This window comes from Rhinolophus sinicus, chromosome 13 (assembly GCF_057876585.1).
Source record: "Rhinolophus sinicus isolate RSI-liver-muscle chromosome 13, RSI-T2T, whole genome shotgun sequence".
Lineage (NCBI taxonomy): Eukaryota > Metazoa > Chordata > Mammalia > Chiroptera > Rhinolophidae > Rhinolophus > Rhinolophus sinicus.
Window position 1 is genome coordinate 54363805 of NC_142513.1, and position 20286 is coordinate 54384090.

General features: G+C 41.8%; 1 long non-coding RNA gene across 1 annotated transcript; it reads left to right on the plus strand.

Annotated features, from left to right (window-relative positions):
* Positions 1–1921: 1921 nt before the first annotated feature.
* On the plus strand, positions 1922–19123 carry LOC141568220 (uncharacterized). The gene is made up of 3 exons (XR_012491272.2): positions 1922–2033; positions 14852–15539; positions 15765–19123. It is a non-coding gene; the product is annotated as an uncharacterized LOC141568220 (long non-coding RNA).
* Positions 19124–20286: the final 1163 nt, after the last annotated feature.

Here is a 20286-nt window from a genome sequence, read left to right on the forward strand (position 1 = left end):
GGAGGCAGGTTAGATCAACTGTCTGGAAACCAGTTTGTTCAACTGTTAAGTTCCAAAAGTTGACATCTTAGAAGTTATAAAAGTTCATAAATTCAAAATCTCATGGGTTGTTAGGAGATTTCAAGATAACTTTATAACGGCTTTTTTGTGCAATTATAAGTATTTGGGGAAGGGGCACTGGAGAGAGACAAATATTCCAAAAGCATGATGTATTCTTCTCAATCTCAATAAGATGGAACGGAACGTGATCTAGTGGACCTGTGACCTGGAGCTAGAATTGGGTTCCAACTCCAGATTGATTATTTAAGAGCTGTGTGACCTCGGGCAATCCATGCAACCTCTTTGAATATCAATGTCTTCAGCAGTACAACAGAGATTTAAAAAGATATCCCTACCTTAGCCAGCATGTTCTGTGGATAATAAATGTGAATAAATGTAAAATGGCTGGTGCACCATGGTTTGTGTGCTTAACAAACAAATTTACTCAAATTCAGCATTATTCGCCGCTCTAATGATGGTGGAGCCATGGCTGACCCTTCCTGCAATGCCAGAGGCCAGGAGGTATCTTGAACTCTTTGCTCCCATGGAATGTTGGGATCATATGCTTGAAACAGACAAACTCAGTTATTCTGTAATGTCGTGGTCTGGAGAGATTCGCTCGCTTCCCGGGGCGTGTGATGAATGCATCAGAACAGTTTACATATTTAGGGGTACTGCTGGGGTGACAGAGAGAAGAATGCACCACAAATTCCACAGGGTCTCCACCCATCAATTCTGGAACTCCTTTGGTCTGAGAACAAGCCACAAAACTGACCTGAAAGCCAGGTTGGGGGTGGGGGGAGAGAGAGAGAGAGAGAGAGAGCGCGTGAGCATTGCCATTCTACTGCTGACTTAGAGGTCACGTGGCCCTGACACATAACTTTTACCGACTTGACTATATCTCACTTCCTGTAAATGCCTGTCCCTCATGCTCGCTTTCAAGGACTTGGCCAATCTCCTTTTGTAAATAGAACAATGCTTTATATTCCTCTATTACTCTGGAGTGACTATATCAATAATGCAGGAAACGCATCTGTCCAGCACGATGAGATTATTTTTCTGATTTCGGGTGACAGTTATGGTAATAGTTTGGCCAACAATCTACTCCACCATCAATGACCGCAGATTACAGCTGTTTTTAAAAATCTCAGCCACTTCTGGAAACTTGGAAGATGGATTGCACACTGAGTGAGAGACGGAAAGACGTGCCATAGCTTTTGCAGCAGAAAAATTCTTAACTCTTTCTGCACATAAAAAGCTAAGGGAATATTAAGGAAATCACAGTGTGCTATCTATGGATGCAGTGTAATGAGAACAAGGGAGAAATGATAATACTAAGACAGCATTAGGAGAGTGTAACATTGCCAGAGGGTCTACAAGGCAGGCGGGAGAGACTGAAATGGTTCAGAGACTGCTTTTTATATTGATAAATGTCCTGAGTCACCCAGGAGTTATTGCAAATATTTACAAGGAAGAAAATTGAGAAAGAATATTATCATCGCTTCCTTATTAGTCTTGAGAAACAGAACCACTGGCTAGTCAATAATGACCCAGGCCTTGGATTTTCATGTTTGGTTTTTTTGTGTGTTTTCTTTTCCAGAAAAATGGTTTAATTCTACTTTTGCAGAGGTGATGAATAGAACTTGATTTTTCTTTTTTAATTAGAACGTCTCAAGTCTTAACAAAACATGTGCTTTTCCTAAAAGTTCATAACAGCTCTGAAATAGGCCTTATTTTCGATATGAATTTTTCCCCCTTTGGTGTTTTTTTCCCCTTATTTCCGTTTCATAAGAAGCAGAATGCTGATCTTGCTAGTGGCCTGTGACCCTGGCATTGGGCCAGCCATTGTTACCCAGGGGCCAGGAGTCAGAATGCTGGGTGTGCAAATCTCCCAAGGTGCGAGATTTCTTCCCCTCAGAGTTCCAAGGGGAAGGCGTTCAGAAGAGTAGTTTTTCAGGGGAGGCCACTGGACTGTGTGCAGTCCTCATATCCAGGTGAGTTCATTTTTCTTGTGAACTTTTCACCTAGGCCCCAATTAGTATCCTATTAACCTCCTTAAATATGGAATTGCTAAGATCTTAGAATACTCCAAAATGGACTATTAGCCAGCCCATTTCCTGGCTCCGTCAGATGAAAATGCCAGCGTAGGTCATACAACAGAATTACCTTGATTAATTTCAGCTCTCTCCCATGGGGCAGGATGTCATGCAAGTTAAAGGGGATTCAAATGTGATGCATCATTTCAAAAAGTGACAGCTTAAACATGGGATTTTTTTTAAAAGAACATGTACAATTCCAGGTTGAAAAGGATCTTCCTTTTTAATGTAGCAAACATTCCAAACGCACTAAACTGATCAATTATACAAATGGTGACTTCCCTTGAATATAGTTTTTCATGTACCTGATCTCCAAGGTCTAAGATGGAAAAAGGTTTCTCTTCCCCAGTAACTACTATGTTAGATCAGAAGCTGTCAGCGTTATGCCCCATTCCCATCCATAGATGCAGGCTGGTTTTAAAACACACTATGAAGATGACATTTCCACTCCAGAGGCCGCTCAGAATGGCATTTGCAAATATAAATGGCTTTGCACAGGCTAAAAAAAGCAACAAACTTTACATCCTTTCTCATATATTCCTAAAGGCCTGCCTTAAGAAAGTACTTAAAGGGAAACATTGTGTGTTTTAATATCTCATATATTTGGTGTTATTTCTTTACAATAGGCAGGTTTAATTTGTTTTCGTGTATAAAGTAGCTTGAGAGACTTATTAGCAATTGCAAATATTGCAGCACAATATGTCAAACAAATGTAAATTTTGTCATCGATGTAGGCTGACTTAGATTATTTGGTTCTTAAAATATAGATGATAACTAGTTCTCTAAAAAGCTACTTGGTTTTTCTTCGTCTTTTCTTTTGTTGAATTATTTTACTTAGAAATAAGAACACCAGTGGATGCAGCATTTATGCTACAGTATCAGGGCTGTGTCTCTTTTTTTGTGTGTTTTTTTGTTTGTTTTTTTTGTTCGTTTCTTAATTAAAGTTTATTGGGGTGACAATTGTTAGTAAAATTACATAGATTTCAGGTGTACAATTCTGTGATACATCATCTATAAATCCCATTGTGTGTTCACCACCCAGAGTCAGTTCTCTTTCCGTCACCATATATTTGATCTTTCGTGTTTATAAGTAAGAGGGGCATATCTTGCTTCTGCAAACACTGGACCTGGCTGGACACTTTCCAGCTCTTTCTAGACAAAAATGAAACTTGGTTTTCTTATTGCAACTATTAAACTTTCCAATCATGTTTCCATGTTCAGGCATTCCTTCCTATAATAACCTGTGGTGTGTATTCTTTTTCCTTTTTTTTTTTTTTTTTTTTTTTTGGCAATTTCTCTAGCATGGTGGAACATCGAATGGCTCTATGAAGCATCTCTAAACTTCAAAAAGTCCACTTTTCTAAGTCAGAGCTTCGCGGACACCTGCTTAGCACAGGCTGGGCTGCCACACTGCCAGTACCTTGTGGAGGCTCCGTGTTCCTCTCCTTTCTCATCAGCCCACAGATCACTTAGACAGCCGGGGTGACTGCTACCTTGTAGACGCTACGGCAGTAAGTAGATAGCTTGCCACCATCAAAGCGATTGAAAGGTGCAGGGGGACATTTATGTCATTGAGCCACATGGAAGGTTGGTAAGGATGATGGAGCTTCGGAGCTCGACTTCTCTACTCTCTGAGATGCAACGTCTCTCGGAGATTTGCAGCTGAGAGATTCAGATCTCTAAGAGACGGGTGTCTAGGTGGCCCTACTTGGCACCAGAGAAATTCCACCCTCATATTCTAACAGCAGATCCCTCCACATCCCGGCTCCATCCATCAGTTTGCCTCATTAGCCACTTAGGTAGAAATTCAGGACAGGATGCAGTGGCATCAAAAAACAACATGGCTCCATGATAGCAGTTAGGAGAATATCATACCCCAAGACTTTTGTGTTTGTTTTTTCTTTCCTATCTCCATAGGGATACTTCTGTAAGTATCCCTCTCACGCATTTATTTGTATTCTCAACGCCTTAATCTATTCACGTAGTGCCCAAGCAAGGTGACCCATATGTTATCTGAGTAAAAAGAAAGGAATTTGAACTCAGAGAGTTAAAAATCACATTGGGCCTCTCTGTCCTACCCCCTTACTTTTTATGGCGGCGATGGTTGGCAATTTCAAAAGAAACGCACCTTAGCCTTTCAGTTAGTTAAAACTGAATACAATTCAAAGTTCAGCTCTTCGGCTGCACCTTCCCCATTTCGAACTCTCATCATTGTGGACGGTTCCATGGATGACGCTGGATTATAGTGAAAAGGCCCTTTTACCCACAGTCCACAAGTCCCTGTCCCTTTCCCAGTTGAAAGCACAGATTAAGGTTTAGTATAGATCCTTCACATTTCCCTAGGCATTTCCCCAAATACCCTGTTTTCTACACTCTGAGCAGGAGCTTGCCCTTTTCTCTGGAAAATACGTCTCACCCATCTCTCCACTTTGGTCCTGTAGAGTAATGACATTCTTTCAACATCTGCACAATGTTCCACAGTCCAGGTACATGACTCCTTTCGTGCCGAATACTTAGCCTTGCTTTCCATTTTCACTCTTTCATCAACGATGAAATGGACATCCATATTCAGGTAGTGATGAATATATGCGGGTGTTTCTGCACATAAGGTTCCTACAAGCCGGGCACCTTTTAAGGCCCAAATTGGCGCCCTCTTTTCTGCCTCATGCACTATGCCTGGGGGTTACTGATGAGAGAAAAAGGACCTTCCAACATTTACCATCCTTTCTTGCATAAGCGCCCTCCGCACACCTCTTAACTTGCGGTGGAAACTGAAACTGTCCCCGTGCCATAGAGGCACGACGTGTACTAAGTGGGTGCAAAAGTAAATGCGGTTTAAAGGGTGAAAAACAATTGCAAAAAACGCAATTACTTATGCACCCACCTAATATTTGCAATTGTCCGGTAGGACGAAGCTGTGCTTGTGAGTTGGGCATTAGCTGTGGTTGCCAAATACCAGCACAGCCCTAGTCCCTCCATCTGCATCCTGACCGCGACGAAAGACTCTGGGGTGTGCAGTTTAACTTTGTGTGTTTCTGTTTGTACTCATTTCTCCATGCCTTTGGTACAACCCCAGCTTTTAGGTCCATCCTGCATGAGGTCTCTCCTGGATTATCGTTACCAGCCAACTCATTACTGTCCTCACCCTCCAGCTCCCATTGGCCACCACACAGCAGCCCAGGGATGTGCCAAATGCCATCTGCCCATTTCAGCAGGGCCCGAACGCCTGAGTGTAGCTCACAACTTTCTTCGTGACCCTGCACAACACCGCCTTACCCCATGCTAGCCCAAATCCCTGACTGTTTTCAGACGGCACCCCAGCGGCTCAGCCTGTTCCCTCTGCCTGGATACTGACGCTTCAAAACCTCACAGAAGCAAGCATTTCATCCTTACAGAAGACTTGACCTGATTCCTCTCCCTGCCCTGGGAGGTTATATGTCTCTTTCCCTTTTTACCCCCTCGACCCCTTACTCTGTACAAGTTCTGACACGACACCACACTCAGATACAGTCGAGGACATTTGTTTGAGTTTCCTTTCCTACTGGTCTGTGGACCCAAACATAGAGTCTACAAGGCACTCCTCGATTCAGTGCTATGATTGTGACCTCGTAGATGGGAAATGAATGGTTGCTGAATCAAACAGTGCTGAGCAAAGGATATCCCATACACATATTCCCTGTTGGCCAGATCCAGAGGTGGGCAGCTGTGAATATCTCCAACCCCATGCTATACACTGTGAACTAACTCTCTCCCTCTCTCTCTCTCTCTCTCTCTCTCCCCCCCCCCCCGTGTCTCTCTCTCTCACCATCACAGTTTCTTCCTTGTTTTCAGTGAATATGACACATCAATGAAAAAATCTGACTCTCCTGGGCCTAGTGGGAAATCTTAGATCGTTTTACTCAGCTGCTTCTCCAAGCTTGTGCATACATATTTTGCGGGGCTACTCTACGCCCCTCCCTTGCAGACAGAGTATCAGAAGTAACTTCTACCAGGTTAGGGCTGCCTCACCTTACTGTAACAACATTAAGAGAGATGAATTTTCCAAAATGAGGCTAGCCAGTGAACTGTGGTGCCAGAGTAATCCCATTACTTTCAGAGGTGTCAAGTCTGTTATACTCACTCAAGTGTAGCAATGCTGTATTTTAAAAGGGAAAGGATATGGGAGTAGCTAGTGAGAGGTGTTTTTTTGTTTTGTTTTGTTTTTTCTTTCAAGACAGAACTCCCGATCTTGAAAACCTTGTGTATCAACAGGCAATGGCTTAGGGAGCTCATTAAAATCATTAAAACACTCCCAAAGTATGTATGAAAATAGGTCCAGAAAGTCGAAACCAGTTACATTCAGGTACCTCCTGCCTGCGATGAAGTTAAAATAAGCACGGGCCTCCGTTTCAAGGAAAAAGAATCCCCAATTTTGATCTTTTCTATGTTAGCGCTGATCTGATGACGTTCTTTCTTTTTAGACTCAGGATTCATGAGAAAGTATAAAAGAGAAAATTAGCAAAAGTGAGGAAGAATAATCCACTGGAAGAACTTTTCCTAAAAAGAGGAGTGAGAACCCTTATATGGCATAGAAGCATCACTCAAATCCATGTAACTCTACATTTTGCTATTTAAAAAGTTGACGTTAGGTATGGGTTAAATAGATGTACCGAGTGACACCTGTTCTGCTGCAATGTTTGGTGGGCACTTAAGACGTATTTCTCAAGGTGAAAGCATTGGTCCCATTGTGGACTATGAAGTTTTTCTGGAGGGTCCCAGAACTGACCCCGAAATTTTAAATTCATTGTGCACTGGTTATATGCAAATGACATCAAATTCCACTACTAGCTATTAAATGAGTTATGAAAAAGTCCTAACGTAGGATATTGATAAACTAAAATTAGCATGCTAAGAGAGTTTACTCTGGACTTGAAGCCAGCATGGTGCCAGGAAGTCTGGCTGCTCCAGAAAGCTTAGCAGTGCTGTGAAGCTCCTCTGGTTTAGGTACATAAGCAGATGGTGGGAATTCCCACCGTTTCCAGGAAGTAAGCTTTGTTATCAGGGCATCATTAGGGTCTCAGTGAGTTGTCCTTGGTTTTTAATTGCTACTGAGTTCGTATTAATATTTTACTTGTGTTGATTGCTAGGTTGTTGCATTTGATCTTTTTCTCTTTACTCTCTTTTCAACCAGAAGAATTCTATCCTACCTTTTTGTATTTTTAAGGACGTTGACTTTTTAAAGCCTGTAGGCCAGTTGGTCGTAGATTATGCTTCATTGTAGATGTATCTTATTGCTTTCTCAAGGTGTTATTTATCTTTTCTTCATATCCCCTGTATTTCTTTTAATTAGGAAATAGATAGAGAGGATGAACTAGATTTATGTTAAACTTTTTTGGCAAGATGATTCCATAGGTGATGTGTATTTCATTAGGCATCATGTCAAGTGGTCCTTTGATTGGTGACGCTGTTTGATTTGTGAATTTTGTCAGTGTGATAACTACTGGATACTTCCACTATAAAAGTGCATGTTTCCTTTTATAATTAACAAGTAGTCTCTAGGGTTATGGTATTTGTTTTCAATTGTGGTGTGTAACAAATTATCACAAACATTGTATCATAAATCAACACAAATCACTGTCTAAAGTTCTTTTAGGTTAGAAGTCCAATCTGAGTGGATTTATCCAACACTTCCATTTTACAGGCTAAGACTGGTGAACACCCAGGTGAAAAAGACTGATCCAATCAGAGTGCCACGTGGAGTTTTTGGTCTCTTAAGTACTCTTCTAAGGCTATTTTTCACTGCAGTACAACTTCTGATGGGGCAAGCACAGATCGCTGAAGTCTACGATAATACAGAGCCCAAGAAAAATGGGCACCATCACTTTTCATTTAAAGCCTTGAGCAATGAATCCAATAATCCAAAATGCTGTCACCATCTTCCTCCCATTCTCCATTCAGCAGTCAGCATTGACAGCTTTCTGCTGCGTGCAGTGAAGCCTCCTGACAGAATACCTACTCATCACACGTGAAGAACTTAAGTACATTGAGCCGTTAGAAAGCACAGCACCAACCCAAAAATAGAGTCAAGCCAGGGAAATGTTCCCAAGAGCGTGCCTCAGAAGTGCTATCCTGTGATGATTTGGAAAGAAACACATTTGTGCACTCCCGTGGAATGTGTACATAACGTTATCTGCAGGTGCTTTGGTAGGTCTCCATCCTAAGTACCTAAGGGGAAGTTTCCAACCACTCAGCCTCACTCACCAGTGTCCGAAGAGCAAGTATTAGCAGGGCAGTGACAGCGTGTGGCTCGCTGAGAGGGTGTCTTATATCCCCAGTACCAAAGTAGTTAGTGGGGAGTAGAATCAAGATTTTGACATCTGTTGTGATACTGCGCTTTACTCTTACCACTATGAGTTAACAATGAATATCGGGGCAAGCTTTACTGTGAGATGAAAACCCATGGAATTAGTTCGGGATTATTCTGCCCAGGATATGATTCCCCTTTGGAAGGCTTTCCCACCATGGTGAAAAGTCTGGGTTCCAACAGGGCTTGCTCTGCTAGTGTTTTTCCTGTAACCAATTATCTCCTTTTCCCCTGCATTTTTCATCTTAAAAAAGAAAAAATGAGGAATAAGGTGGACAGGGTCACCATGGTTGCTATCTAAATGTGCTGTTGGTTGTTGTTTTTTGTTTTGTTTTTTGTTGTTTTTTTAATTTTTTAATTAAATTTATTGGGGGTGACATTGGTTTCTAAAATTATATTGGTTTCAAGTGTACAAGTCAGTAATACATCATCTATATACTGCCTTGGGTGCTTACCACCTAAAGTCAAATCTCCTTCCATCACCATATATTTGACCCCCTTTACCCTCTTCTACCTCCCTGCCTCCCCTTTACTCTCTGATAAGCACTAAACTGTTGTCTGGGTCTATGAGTTTATAGTTGATTTGTTGTTTTGTGGATGGATCTTGAGGTTATCACGCTAAGCGAAATAAGTCAGACCCATCAGTCGAGAACCATATGATTTAACTCACATACGGGATATAAAACTGAAAGCAACAAACAAGACAAACAAACAACCAAAACCCCATAGACACTGTCTTTTTTATGGTAGTATCCGCTGATGCACTTTTTATATGTTTAAAAGAGCATGACAGGGTCCTGGGCGTAGGCTGAAATGATAAAAAGGTCTTAGACTGAGAAGATATTCTGAGGGGTCACTGAACAATCTCCACGGTTGTAATACTGAGTGCACTCTCTGCCCCTGCCCCTACCTTCCCTCATTCTGGGCCCTTCCCCTGAGTTTTAACAACTGAGGTGGGTCCCTGGTGGTTGGTGGTTCAAATCAGAGGCCTTTGAGGTTTTAGTTGGCTCTTTCCTGCTATCCGTGCAGACATGAGTCTTAGGTACTGTTATCAGAATATGACCATAGTAAGCAAGCCTGAGTAGCAGCTCATTTGGGCCATGGTAACATTTTCCAAGAAAAAGGAGACAAGCAAAGATGAAACTAGCTTTGATTCCTTGATTGACTGTTTTTTTTTGTTAGTTTGTTTTGTTTTGGTTTTTATGTTTGTTTGTGTGGTTTTTTTTGTTTTGTTTTTGTTTTTGTTTTTCTGATTAGTTTCTTCATAAGGAATAAACCAAACAATTTCCATGAAATTTTGGGCTTGGGAAGCTCCACTAGCCCAAGTTCTCAAGAAGCCAAGTGTCATTCTCACTAATTGAACAGGAGTCAGGACCAATCACTTCATAGAACATAATAATATGAATAAATAAAGCAGGAGTGCTTTTGTACGATAGAGGAGGTGATTACCATCAGAGACCCCAACGAACAGGACTCATAACCAATCACTTTGTAGAATAGAATGCCAGCACGCAACTCAAGGGTTGCCTCCTGTATAATTAGCAAAGGTTGTTACCATCACACACCCTTAGAATTCTAAGGGGCCTAGAGAGCTTCAAAGATGAATACTCGGAGTTCAGAGAAGTGATAGAACATTCCTGGGCTCCAAAGAGAATTCTGGAAATGTCTACCAAATTTAGAACATTGAAACTTTTAGATCTGGATAACAAAAACAAACTGAGTTAAATTTCGGTTTAGATTTCTGACTCAAAATTAATGCACGTCTTCCTTATTGCATATTTCCTGGGTATCTTCTAATATATATAAATATCTATATATAATATATGCATTATTATAAGAAGAAAATCAATAATACCAATAATAATTGTATTATCCTACTTGATTCATTAATATATTTGTTTAACAAATATTCATATCGCTTTTACCTTGTACCAGGCACTGTCCTACATGTTTTACAAAAATGGACTCATAGAATCCTCACAACAACTTGATGCGTTAGATACTTATTATTATCCCTGTTTTAGACGTGAGGAAGGCTGAGTTAGGGGGAGGTTATATAACCTGCCCAAGTTCCAAGAGCTTATAATTGTTTTCCTTTTTTTTTTCCAAACGAGTTTTGTCAAAATTTGATACAGAGAAAAATTCCTCGATTCCTTCTCTTCACCTAATCCTATCTATCAACATAAGTTCTCCTGCCAGCTGCCTCCCTCCAGGGCGGGGGGAGAAGGTAGCACTGCCTGTCAGGCTATCTTCATCCTGTTGGATGGATAGTTTCCAAATGCTTACGGTGAATGTGTCGCCTTGAGGCCTCATTATAAAAATCCTCATGCGTTTTTCAGGTTTTCCAAGAAACAAACGAGATAAGAGACTCATAGTTGCAGAATAGCTGAAAAAAACAAACAAACTTGGTGTGGCAAGGAGAGCAAAGTAAAACGGAGGAGTTAATTATCTCAGAGAGTGCAAGTTCAAGGAATGGCTCATTCCCCTCTCTTTCTGTCTCATAAGTTTTATGGAGTTCCTGGGCGCAAAAACCCACGGGCTTTTTATTCTGGAGGCCTCAACGCTCTATCGTCAAGATAAGCAAACCATGGAGAGTGTAAAACTCTGGTCTCAGATTGGACACACACACATTCACACGCCCACACACCTTTAAACGTAGCATTTAGTCAATTTGGTTATTTCTATGCAAAAACAAAACTCTGGGCCACTCAGTATGGAAGAGCTATTGAAAAACCAGAATTTATCTCCATAATAATAATAATGATCAGAATGGCAATGAAATTGCCGATTTATCGACTGCTGACTGTGTTCCAAACACTGTGCTTTGCAGTTACAGAGATCACTTCATGTAATCACTACCGTAATTGTATACCAAATATACAGATTGCTTAACTAATGAGGAAATCAAAGCTCAAAGAGTGAAAAGAACTCTCGTCAGGGACACGACTAATAAGCTGTGTTCAGTTCTCTTGGTCACTAGGCTTCCATTGCTCCCAAGGCCTTCAGACATTAGTTAAGTTTGATAAGGTGTGAACCTCAGAGGGCGTATAAATGCGTGTTATCTGAGGACTTCACTTTAAGAATCGCTGGGTCGTCATTTCTTCATACGCCACTGGATATTCCCTGATTCTTACCTTCATCTTTAAAAATGATCACGCACCAGAATCTACAAATCTACAGAGGAAAGAAACCACATTCTCGTGCTCTCCCAGGGTCTGCCTGATGCATTGTGTGTGTTCAGCTCATTCTAGTCACGGGGCAGATTTTGAAGGCGGCAGTAAAAACCAGTTGAATGTTGAGTTGGGAAAAGAATGTAAAATCGTTTCTCTCTGAAATATTTTGTGCTTCACACCCTGGCTTGCCTAAGTCATTAGTTGTTATAAACTGTAGGACGATGAAAAAAAAAAAAAAAAAGGATGCGATGATTATAAAATAACTATTCCCCTGGTGATTAGAGATACTTGGCGATCTGTTGCTCCTTCTGCTCCCCCAGGGGGACGATTGTATGTCTCTGATGGTGTTGGAAACATACTGAGACAACTCACACAGCCCTTTCCAAACTGGAACTGCTCAGAGAGGAGGTTTTCTACGTGGCTTTCTAGCTAATCACCCTGGCATCTGCCTTCGAGCATGGCACCCAGCACTTTGGTTGGAATAGGTGAGGAAATGTGTGAAAATACACCAGCTCACTCAGACACAGACAGGTCTGCAATGCACAGACCACAGAAGTCCCAGTGGAGCTCTTAGGGCGATCAAAACGTGTCCTTTATTTTGTATTTCACTGGGAGCTGATTTCAAGAGGCAACAGGAAAACAACACAGAGTGGTATCCAGTATATTTGGCAGGGTTTATTGCCAATTGAAACTAATGAAATGTTTTGATATCCTGTTGTTCACACCAACACCAGCATCAATGACATTTACTAAGCACGAACCTTACCTGGCACTCGGTTGGTGTTACCATGTACAGAAGAACCCTGGTGAGTTATCTTTTTAGGCTGAACCATGTTTCCCCCCTACCTAAATTACTAAGAATATCCTGTCTCCAGAGCCACAGCTCTTAATAAAGCTAAGCGTAAGCCATCATCCCCTCCCAGGAGAGCTTAAGCAGAAATGTGTGGGGACTTCTAGAGGGATGGGGCTGAAACGAACAGATCTGGACTGTGATCATTCTCTCTGGCTCAGACTTTGGAAAGATGCCACCTTCCTACTTACTACTGACAAAAGCACGGTGCTTTCATGGGGACCCACACCCTGTCACTGATGTTTATAATCCACAAAGAGGGACAGGATGTCAGTACCTTCCCCCAATACAACTTTCAAATAAAGGTGGCATTCACTTGGAACCAAACCCTAAGACTATCCAGAACTACTCAGGGCCATTGCTAATTTTTCCTATTTTTCATCTGGAGAGCTTGGCAGGTCTCTGACATTACGGCAAACGTCTTCCTACTAGGACACTGCCAACGTCAGCTTTAATTCCATCAGTAAACAACTTTGACTGTGTTGGGAAAATTCCATTAATCATTCATGTTCTGGGAAGAATGATCCACAAAGGAGCTGTCAGCATCAGGCAGCAACTTTCCATTTGTTTGGTAATTAAGAACTCCAGGCCATGTAATGGTGCCGGGATGCAAACTTGGTGCCTGGTTGGAGCCACCAGAATAAGCGGAAAATAATTCACTTGTACTTAAACCCCTCGCGTCTGATGAGCTGACGGATCTTTCCCACTCCTGTTAGGTGAAAAGCAGGCATATTGCTTCTGGATGAAATGACGCTCTCTGAAAAAGCCTGTCTTTTTTCAAGAAGAGAACGACTCTTCAGGACACATTTTAAAACCGGTTTCTGTTCTCTGTGTTCATTATACAAATACATAAACGCACGTTTTCCCTAAATCAAACTTTTACGTCACCCCAATACAGTGAATTGCCCTTTGATTTAAAATCTGAAGGAGGTTTTATTTTCATCTGCAGGAATCCTAGCATTTAGCAGAACAGAAACCCAGAAAACGTTCGCATTAGAATCTTCCATGCAACAGGTTTTTGGTTTTCTTTTCGCCCTCTTTTAAATCTGAGTTGTGCATTACTACATCTCTTTTGAAGTACCAGGGGCCATGTGATATTTAAAATTTATGAGGACTGCAGCCAGGGCATTAGGAGAGATTGTGAAACTGATCCGCTGGTAGACCAGGTTCCTAATGGGTCCCTAATGCTGTTTTACGTCACCAGAAAAGTGCAATCACAATGTCACACTTAGGAATCCAGATGGCATTCAAATGGCCCAGGCATCTTGTCATCATTTGCAACTCTCCTCTTTCTTCTTCCTATCATCAAAATGTCTATTTTAAATGTCTAACTGATGGGAGAGTCCAGCCAGGTGTAACTCTCAAACTGATGGCAATAAAAAAAGAGACATTCTCACTGACCCTTTCTACGCTCTTCTCTGTGGGTGATTTGGTCTTTGAATGGGGTACTCTTAACCTACTCCCACTGAGAAAAAAGTGCCACAGCAGAATCTCAGGACTTCTTTTACAAATTTGTTTCAACTTGAAGCTCCTATATATTTGGATTTTAAGTGGGGCCTCTGGCCTCTCTTTAAGGAAAGTATTTTCATCGGTAGGTGAAGATGAAATATAAACTCGAATTGATGCCTGAAGTGGGCACTGCTTTAAAAACTGTACAAGTATAAGGAAATTATAGTTCCTTAATATTTCTTTCTTTCTTATAGTTATGAAGTCACCTGCCTTGCTTTTAATATTCTTTCTCAGATAAGATACTTCTTCCCAATGTTTTGCTAATTTTATGAGCCTTGACAATAAGAAAACATCCTGAAAGAGTCATTAGAAATAACTATTTTTTTTCCTCAGTGGTCTCTTCTCCAGTTAAAAAGCTCTGTTACATGTGATATTAATCAATTATGTCTAAAACAAATTTAATACAAAACATAACAGAAGGAGATAATATTGCCCTATGCTCTCATCTCCCTTTCCACACAAAAGGTATTTATATGAATGTTTGCTATTCCATTATACAGTTGAAATATTTTAAAGCATTTTTCTGTTTTCTTAAACACACAGGCTGCCTTGACTATGTATGTTTAAATTTCCATTTTGCCTTTAGAGACCCCAAAAAAAGGTCACCCAAATAACAAATTGTCGCATTTATGTGTCTCCAGTATCACATTTGTGATTTCTTTTTAGAATGAAATAAAGCAGTTGCGTGATATTTTAGCTGCAGGGGAAATTTTCACATGATTAACTCACACAAATTGATGATTTGTGCCTGTACATTTTGGGAGCTGTATGAGATGGTTAGAAATAGTAATGTTATTAAGTGAAAACATTGTGACTCAATTTTTCCCCTGCCTTTCTACAGAGAGAAGGTTGGGGGCTGCAGGAGAACAAGAAATGGATGAACGTGACAAGACGCCATCACCACCCGTCCTTGTGGCTCCTGCACGGCCACACACAGAAAGCTTTGCTTTGCATTCCACTTCAGCTTCCTGGACCCTGGCCACCAAAGTGTCAGACTCTCACCTCTCAATCTCAGATCGTGACTTCCTATCTTTTCAGGTCTTTCTCAGTCCATATGTCACACTCTACTTTCTTCTCAACGTCACCACGACTTTTAGTGCCCGATTCCTTCACTACTTCTATCAGAACATTTCTGGCATCTCTTCTCTCTGGGCTCGACCTTGAACCCTATGGATAATTTCTTTGAAATGATCCCTCATTGAACCAGCGTCATGAACTGCCTCACACCCTCCACCTTATGCATCAACTGGGGCGGGGACCAGTACAGTCACACAGGGACACACGATCAGAAAGCAGCCCCCAACTTGAGGCTGATTTTTCTCCAGTCGCCATCTTGAAATTACTAATAATTTTTACCTTTGCATTAGTGTTTTATAGATAAAACCTGATGGGACAGTGAAGTATGTGTCAGGGGGCTGGAGCCTCTGCTCCTGGACCCACCTGCTCCCACCCCCTCACCTTCCAGGGACAAGCTCCTACCTGCCTGTTCTCACTCACTGCCCAACAACCACTGTGGCCCTCCACCCCTGGTGGGTCCTGGATCGGGGATGGGCACATGCTCCCTGTACCCTGAGTATGGGTGGGGCTCTGGGGGCCTGGGAGGATACCCACAGGTATCCTGGACCCAGAGGGAGCACCACAACCTCAAACAACCAATAAAAAAATACGGTAACAGGTCAATAGCGAGACCATGGAAGAAAAGGCTTATTTCCTGCTTTTCTAACGAGGGGTTCCCTATTTTCATTTTGCCCCAGGTTCCTGCAAATGAGGTAGCCAGCCCTGGCCTCAGCTTTCCAGCAGAAGGCGTGCGTTTGGTTGAATCACGTCATCTTCATCCTGAGCCTCCCTGGCTGCTGCTGTTTGCAGGAAACGGATCGCACACTGCAGTCTCCAACTTCAGCAACGTTTGTTAGCTCTTTCACGTTGCCCTGACTGAGTAGTTTTAAAATGATGCCACCCTCTTCAAGAGCCCAATCCATCACCAATGGCTCCTTTCTCAGCCCCACATCCTAATTCATGAAGAATGCTGAGGCCATGAAGAGCGAGTGATTGCAATTACCTGACATTCCCCAAGGTGTAGTCATTTCTATACCCATTTTTTTCTGCTTCCCTTTTCTCTAAACATTGCCAGCAGCCCCCATTGACCTAGACATGGATTCCTCTAGGTTCTCCCCTCCCTCTCCTCTCCTTCCGTGTCTGTATTTCTGCACCACCCATTCCCTCACCAACCACTACAGTCCCAGTTCTCAGGCAGAGCTCGCCCCTGAGTTCTCCTAGTACAACAAGGGGTCACCTTTCAATTTTTATCTTTCCTGTACTATTTATCTTAAGCACTGTGATCGTCATTGGCTGACTTGTGTCCACCTCAAAAATAAGTTAATGTTCTCACCCCAGAACCTGGGAATGGAGCCTTACTTTGAAATAGGGTCTTTGCAGATGTCATCAAGTCAAGATGAGGTCATAATGGGTTAGGATGGGCCCTGATCTAATGACTACTGTCCTTATCAGATGAGCAAACTATGGACACAGACACATGAGGAGAAGACCATATGAAGACAGAGGCAGAGAACAGACAGATGCATCTACAAGCCAAGGATTATAGGCGACCACCGGAAGCTAAGAAGAGGCACGGAAAGATTCTTCCTCTAAAACCTTCAGAGAGAGAACGGCCACGCCTTCACCTTGATTTCAGACTTCCAGCCTCCAGAACTCTCACAGAATGTTGTTTTAAGTCCCCCAGTTTGTGGTACTTTGCCACAGCGGCCGTAGGAAACTAATATAATTTCTCACACCTTACCATTTTTTACCTCTTTGGCTTCTGGGTTACTCTTCATTCCCTCTGTGCTTCTCTGATCATTTTTCTTAAGCCCCTCTTCTTGCCCCATTGAAGCAATGCTTCCCTAGGGTTCTTGATTAGGTGTTCTCTCTCTCTCTCTCTCTCTCTCTCCCTCCAGGAAGAGGTGACCTGTTGCCCTGCTTCCAACATGCCCTGCTTCCTCGCCTGCCCTCCCCACCCCACCCCAATGTCTTCTCTCTCCATTCTCTTCTGAGTTCATCTATGCCCATCTCAACCTTTTGTGCCCACCTTAGTCTTGCGTGTCTCCCAAGACTCAGGTGGCCTCCTATTAGCCAAGGTTTCTCATATCCTCACAGTCCTCTGAACGTCATGACGTCCTGAGCAGAGAGCTCCCAGCGTTACCATTTTAAAACGGCCCCTGATCTATTCATGCACGTCTCTCTCTTAACTCTAAGAGGGTGTGGGAGGCAGACTTTTAAGATACCCACCAAGCTTCCTGGCCCATCGTGTACACCCCTTGCGTGACTGCCTCCCCTTCAGGGTGGGTGCAACGCAGCGAGGATCCCCCAGTCCTGGATGAGGAGGGGGAGACCCTGAGCGGAGGGCCCAGCTGATCCGCACCTGAACTGACGACCTACAGGGCTGTGAGATAATAAGTCTGTGCTGTTTGAGCTCCTACCTTTGTGGTGATTTATTACCCAGCAACGGAAAACTAACACACAGGAGAAGGTCTTCCTGTTAGGAACTCAGCTTCTTTTGTGTTTTTGTTGTTTTCCTTTTTGTACCCTACTTTTCTTCACAATTCACAACACCTAATAAGTGTTCAGTGCTTATTTGTTTGTCTGTTTTTGGACTCATTAACATATTCAAGGAAAGCACTACTGATTTCACATTTTTAAATGCCATTCTAAATACCAGGTTGATGATTATTATATTCTTTTTTAAAACTTTACCGCAAGAGGCCAAAGGGAGGTATTCTCCTCTTCCTGTCCCATCACACTTCACTCTCTAAACCCACCCCTGCACATGGATAAGGTTTCTTTTCCACATTCCCTACACCTTTTAGGATGAAGCTTATGCCCTCTTATCAGAAAAACTGATTGTAGCTTCCAGAAGCTAACATCTCAGGAAATTGTTATTCATAAAGTGCTTTGAAATCTTCAGCACAACAGGATACGAAGAGTAAAGTGTCTGCCGATGTACACATATTGAAAACATATGGCTACGACATAAACGTACATATCTCAGACCCACAAATAATGCACAAGGCAGCATTTAATTTCCTGGTGGAAAGGCTTTCCATTATTTTCTTTCTCAAACTCCCAGTTCCGTCAAAGTAAAGAATAAACACAATTTTCTTAGACAAGCGAAATAACGAGAGCCAAAGCCATTATTCTAGACCATTTAGAGTCCCAGTGTAGATAAATGTATAAACTTATAGGACCTTTGGAATAATGGTTGACAGTGGTTAACAATTGATGTTTCTGACTGTTAGAAAAGTACTCAGTATAATAAAAGACTGAGCTGATGGCAGACTTTAACAGTAAATCTGGTCCCCTCAAAAAATTTTTTAAGATTTTTTTTTAAATTTTAGTAAAATACACATAACAAAATTTCCATTTTAACCAGTTTTAAGTCTATAGTTCAATAGCGTCAAATGTGTCAATCTCCAGAACATTTTTAACCTGCAAAACTGAAACTCTATAACCGCTAATAACTCCCCATTCCACCCTCCCTCCAGCCCCTGGCAACCACCACTCTGTTTTCTACTCCTGTGAATGTGACTATATTCTAGGTGCCTCATATAAGCAGAATCCTACAGTATAATGTCCTAAATTTCATCTCTGTTGTAGCATGTGTCAGCAAATGTTTGGTAGCATCTGTCAGATAATTCTGGATATTTAGATCTAAAATGTGCCTCAAATTATGAAAATATTTCTCACTGAAAGTTCCTCTTTTCACACTATCAGACGCCATGTCTAATCTCTCCTGACATTCAAAGCTGGAACAGTAAGGGCTGCATTAGATTCTTAATCCTCTCTCAGTTTTACTCAGCTCTGAAAAATATTTCTTCACCTGTGGTGCCAAATTTGAAAATCATTTCTTTCAATATCTCTGATAACATGTCTTCAGTTATTATTTTTTTTCCCTCAGAAGTGAAAAATGTTAGCTGCCCTTAAGAAATTCTAATATTTCATTTCTATTTTTAAAATGAAAAATTATGCTATGAGTACCATACAATTAGATTCAGCCTATTCCAAATAATGAATAACTAAGATGTGTCACTTAGACGTGTCACTTATAATCATTCAAGTGTGTGTGTGTGTGTGTGTGTGTTTTTCTGGCTCGATCAGTGCAATAAAAAAAGCATTTTTTACGTAATTCCTCAATTAAGAAAAGCAAGTCAAAATTTTTAATTTGCACAGGTAGAGTATTTGTTTCCTTTGGAAAATGAGACCTTATTGAAAATGTCTTCCTTCAGGATACAGAATAGGCCTTCAGTAGCCTCTCTATTGTCATAGTAACAATTTTCTGGAGCACCTCTAACACCGAGTCCAGACTGGGGTAAGATTGGGGTACAACTGTTGTTGGTCAACTGTTTCCTATTGTTCTCGTACAACAGACATTATTCTCACATCACGGACCCTTATCGGCTGCCACTTAGAGGGTGACCTGTTGTCCTGCTTCCAACATGACTTACCTAATCTTATTTCACTTTGTACAAAATGATCGATAATTAATTAAAAACTCACTTCTTCTGGAGCAGGGATTTTCAATGATAAACACAATTTCATCACACTCCTTCCTCCCTCATACGTGTGCCATGGATATCAGGGTATTAAAATGGGTTTCTTTTTGTCCCCATTTCTACCCAGTCCCAGCTTCCCTCCACCACAGCAGCACCCAACAAATCTACATTCCAAAAAGCAAAGAGACATCAGGCAATCTTTTCTGGATTTGCAAAGGATGTATATAAAAACTAGTTTTGCCACCCTCTCCTATTGCCCACCTCCAGATTATAAAAGCCAAGTCTAGGAAATCGGCGAAAGGTGTTAGAAATTGGAGAATCTCTTTGAAGAGATTCTTAAAATTCTATCGCCTTTTTCCTCACTCCTTTTCCTAAAGGAATGAGTGTGCTTCTCCCTTATCTCAGCCCTGGTGAGAGAGTCTTCAAAGAGATCACTTGGAGAGTTTGAGATGTGATTCTTAGAGTTTAGGAGAAGGCATAGGGCACAGTGGACTAGAGCTGAAAACACGAGGCTGTGTAGAGTATGAATCAAGTGAACAATCCAAAGAGAAAAATCTGGCTAAAGGGGAAAAGGGGAGAATGGTCCAAGTTAGGAGCCGAACACACTTACACTCATGAAAACCAAGGATGAGTACAAGTTTCTCATAGACTAAATCAGGGCCAGGTCGGAGAGCGGGCCAGCCTGGGGACTCGAAGAAGAACGGCTGGAAGGAAGTAGTGCGGGGCCAAT